The sequence below is a fragment of the Propithecus coquereli genome, unplaced genomic scaffold, assembly GCF_000956105.1.
Source record: "Propithecus coquereli isolate 6110/MARCELLA unplaced genomic scaffold, Pcoq_1.0 Scaffold358, whole genome shotgun sequence".
Lineage (NCBI taxonomy): Eukaryota > Metazoa > Chordata > Mammalia > Primates > Indriidae > Propithecus > Propithecus coquereli.
Window position 1 is genome coordinate 711005 of NW_012149263.1, and position 4497 is coordinate 715501.

Here is a 4497-nt window from a genome sequence, read left to right on the forward strand (position 1 = left end):
GTTTAAATGGATTCAGTGTTCATCACCACTCTTATAATGAATTTTGTTATTCCTGATCTTTTATTTTGATTCTTTTGCTAACGGCTGGATTTTATCAAGAATAGCCTTAAGGAGGGCTCATAGGTGTTCTTGCTTCAGAATATGCATGCCTTTATATTTAGTGCCTTTATGCTTGAAGGGCAACCCATGTATAAAATTTTTAAGTCCCACCTTCTCTTTTCAGAACTTTGTAGACTCCTGTTGTTGCCTTGTGACAGTGAAAGCCCTGCCAGCCCTTTTACCTGGTGCCTCCTGTCATCTCTAGGGGGCTAGGTCTCACTGGGAAGTGCATTTTTCTGGAAGGGGTTGTGGGTATTCTATTCTCTGAGATCTTTTACTTTAATATAGATATCTTTTGGCCTTGAATATTGCTTTATAGAAGTCTTAGGGTGGCCTGATTGTTCCTCCCTTTGTAACTAACATTTCTGCCAGGATACCTGTAGAATTTTCTATATGCATGAAGTCCGGTCACTGAACTAGAGTATGATTTGCTGTCCACTTGTTCTGTATCACCTTTATTTGGCACATCCAAAGGTATGTCTTTGGACCTGCAGATTTATTTTTTTCTTCCTTTTTATTTCTGAATGTCTTTTTTATTGCATTTGTAGCTTTTCTACCAAAGCAACAGCAGTTACTTTGAACATCTTTGTCCTTTCAAATCCATGTTAACATCTCTGCCCTTTCCCCCTGCATTCACGGAGATTCTTTCAAGCCTTGCCTTTCTGCCTGTGATTACGTTTCCACCTATCTTTTCTGGTCCTGTGGTCTCTGATTTTTTTCATGAGATGGTAGGCTGTTTTGGCCTCCTCTTTCTTCTCTACCCTCCCTCCTTACCCCCCAACTGTGGCAGGTCTCTGGGCTCAGACCTCATGTACAGTACTCAGCTATTTAGTAGTTGATTCTCTGAGATCGCTGCCACCTCCTTTTCTGTCCTGGTGGTTACTAGTTTGGAGGTTCCAGTCTTCTCTTGCCCTCTGTAAACTGCCTGTTACCCATTTCTGTTTGGAAATATTATCTCAAATTCACCAGATTATTTCTCAAACCAACTCTATTTTGGCCTTCTTTGTTCTGTCTTTGGTTTTCTTTCCATTATCTTGCCATACATTTTAAAGAAATCATTTCTCCTTTGCTGTTCCAAATCATTGCTCAAGTCATCCTGTTGACTTCTGCTTCTCTGTCCTGACATCAGCAGGAGTTCTTGTTGCTCATGTTTTCTTGGTGTCATTTTTCATGACTCTATTCATTGATAAATATCTATAAACTCTTAGGATTTATTTTATATTTTTTGCCTGAATCCTTTTATGGCAGTAGTGTGTTCTGTTATGTGATATATTTTGATATGGATTTTCAACATTAGATTGTCTAGACAGTTGTAATGGAGGATTTGTTGAAATTTCTGTTTAATTTTTTAAGTATATTTTCCTGCTTCTTTTGAATAAACCTTTTCTTCAACAGTGTTCACTTAGTATAAGATAGACTGTGATGTATCGCAGCTGAAAGCAGTAAGCACTGTTTTTGCTTTACCTAATTTTTTTCAGCTTCTAAGGTAAAATCACTCCCTTTAGCAACACCAGTTATCATTGAGCCTTCCTCCTTCACTTCTAGTATCTTCTAATTATACAACCTCTTTGTTTTACATTGAACACTTAAAATGTGCCAGGCTCCATTGTAAGTATTTTATATGTATTAGCTTATTTAATCTCTCTCACAATCTTACTATCATGATAAATACTACTTTTATCACAGAGAGGTGAAGTAACTTGCCCAAGGTGGTAGAGCTGGCATTTAAGCCCTGGCAGTCTTGCCCCAGAGTCTGCTCTGTCCACTAAGTAGGTACATTTTAAGTGTATCTCATAACTTGCTCTCTTCTGGAATCCTGAATATGTTATATTTTTCAGGTCTTTCTGTGGAATTTGGAACAATTCTTGTTTACACATGTGAGAAGAGCTGTTGGCCTCAAAATCATCAGACTCCCATGGAAGAATATTGTATTATACAAGAAGACCCAGATGAATTATTATTTAAGTAGAGCATTTCCTTTTATTTTTATAAATTAAAATAAATTTTAATGTCCAAATATGTGTTTATTTTAACTCACAAGTTAACTTCTGGGTTTGTTTTTTTTTTGGGGGGGTGTGGGGAAGACAGGGTCTCCCTCTATCACCCGGGCTAGAGTGCAGTGGCTTATCATAGCTCACAGCAACCTCAAATTCCTGGGCTCAAGGCATCCTCCTGCCTCAGCCTCCCTAGTAGCTGGGACTACAGGCGCGAGCCACCACACCCTGCTAATTTTTTCTATTTTTGGTAGAGACAGGGTCTTGCGCTTGCTCAGGCTGGTCTCCAACTCCTGAGCTCAAGCTATCCTCCTGCCTCGGCCTCCCAAAGTGCTAGGATTATAGGCATGAGCCACCATACCCGGCCAACTTCTGTTTTAAGTGTTGCCCTTCTTGCTTTTTGGCACCTGTGCTGGGGCTGTAGCCAGGACTTTCTAACTGTGGGCTGATCTATCTTTTCAGGGTCAGTGGCCTGTCTCCACAGTGGCAGCCTGGAAAGTGGCTCGCCTCAAGCCCAGAGGGCCAGTGTTCCCTGCACAGGCATCCTGGTGGGCATTCTAGGAGGAAGGGAGAGCTGCGGTAGAGCCAAGAGTAGAATTCAGCCTCGTGTTACTCTGCGTTCCACTGCACCCTGGTACTGTCCCTGGATGGTGCCAGATGAAACCACTTGACCTGCTCCAGGTGCTTGAGGCTCTGGCTCTGTGACACTGGCTGTTTAGACCTGCCCATGTTCCCCAGCCCAGGCTCCTACCCTCACCCACTCCCACCTTCTGCTCTTGCAGCATCTCAGAAACAGGTCCTTACTCCGTTCTGGATACTGTTCCTTTGTCCAGCTATCTACCTTTCCAGTCTCCCCTTTCTTCCCTCATTTTTTATGTTATCAACCACTTCCTTTCTTTTGCCCCTTAAAAACAGTATGAAAACACTCCCAGTCATGTTCAGACACGCTCTGCCTGTGTAGATGAGGATCATGAGGCCTAAATTATCCTGGGGTGCGGTTCTTCTGAGCAGTGTGTGACTGGGGAGAGCCCCACCTGATCCCACCTCTGGGACACGTGAGGGAAAGTGACTATATGTGCACAAACCAAAGGTGCTAGTTGGTGAAGCTTCAGGAGTGCTGGGTTTGCAGGGCCGAAGCTGAGCATAGCCCTGCAGAGAGCTTTTGATCTTCTCTCTGTCGTGCTGGAGAAGTGGCCACTTGTTTCCCTGTGGCACACTCTGCTGTGGGCAGAGAATGCCTCAGACTGCCAGACCACTTACTCCAACTGGAACAGAAAACAGACTGCTCAGACTGATAGCTACAGTACTTAGGCTTATTTAAATGGCCAGGGAGTACCCTCCTTTGACAAGATGGTGGAGAAGAGTTGTTGCATAAGGGTATATTTCTATGGATCAGAAGTTGACATTTTCAGATATCTGAGTTAGGTGTTATGTTTCGGACTTATTAGATGGAGACAGACCTGTTGTACTTCTGATCAGACACATTCCTGAATCTAGTTATACACACTTGTATCAGGTTTTATCTATGTAAATAGAATACAGATTAGCAGGATCAGTCCCATGATCCAGTAGAAACGTATCTGTGACACTGTGAGGAAAACAAGATACAGGAAACCAACTCCAGTATAAACTCATTTAAAAGTAAAACTGTATTGCTATGTAAAGACCTAGGTCTACAAAGATAACTACCCAGCAAAGGTCCTGAGGAGTGGGATTGGGTTGCTGTGTAGGTGAACTTTCAGCTTTTACTTCCTGCATTTATGTTCTATTAGAATTTGTTAAGGTGGGCACGCATTTTACACTACACACAAACACAGCAAACCCTCAGAGAAAGGCACCAAGCCCAGCCCAGAAGAGAAGGAAGGCAGGAGAGAAGGCAAGGAAGGCAGCTCCCATTCACGGGTGTCTGGAGAGAGGAGGAAGGTCGGCATCTGTAGGAGGGCATCTGTTAAGTTTAGCTGCAGGGTGAGGCCTTTGTGAGAGCTGGGCCAGTGTGGAGGAAGGACTCTCAGCAGCCCACTTTATTATAGAAGTACCCCCACCCTGGTCAGGTGCCCTGGCCCTTCATGCATCAAGACAGCAGCCTGAGTATTCATCACAGACCTGCCTGATGCGTGGCTGGTGAACTAGGCAGCTGATGAGAAAGACCACAGACGTCAACCAGCATTTTTCTGTTTTCAGTCTTTTCCTACTTTCTGCTAATAATTTTTTCCTGATTTTAAAATTAATATTTGAAGAACATGAGCATCCGAGAAACAAAAGTTTAAAGAACTAATACAAATTATACACAATTTCACTGCACACAGATACACAAAAGTATTAACTGTTGTTCCTGTCTTTTAATATATTTTTGGGTTTTTCGTTTACAAAATTTAATCGTATATATGCTTTTGTATCTTTTTAA

At 42.5% G+C, this 4497-nt stretch overlaps 1 long non-coding RNA gene across 1 annotated transcript in view; it reads left to right on the top strand.

Annotated features, from left to right (window-relative positions):
- Window positions 1-2116, top strand: part of LOC105816199 — a 2916-nt gene extending 800 nt beyond the window's left edge. Inside the window, exon 2 of the long non-coding RNA XR_001137783.1 lies at window positions 1938-2116. This is a non-coding gene — a long non-coding RNA (uncharacterized LOC105816199). The remainder of the gene's footprint in view (window positions 1-1937) is intronic.
- Window positions 2117-4497: the final 2381 nt, after the last annotated feature.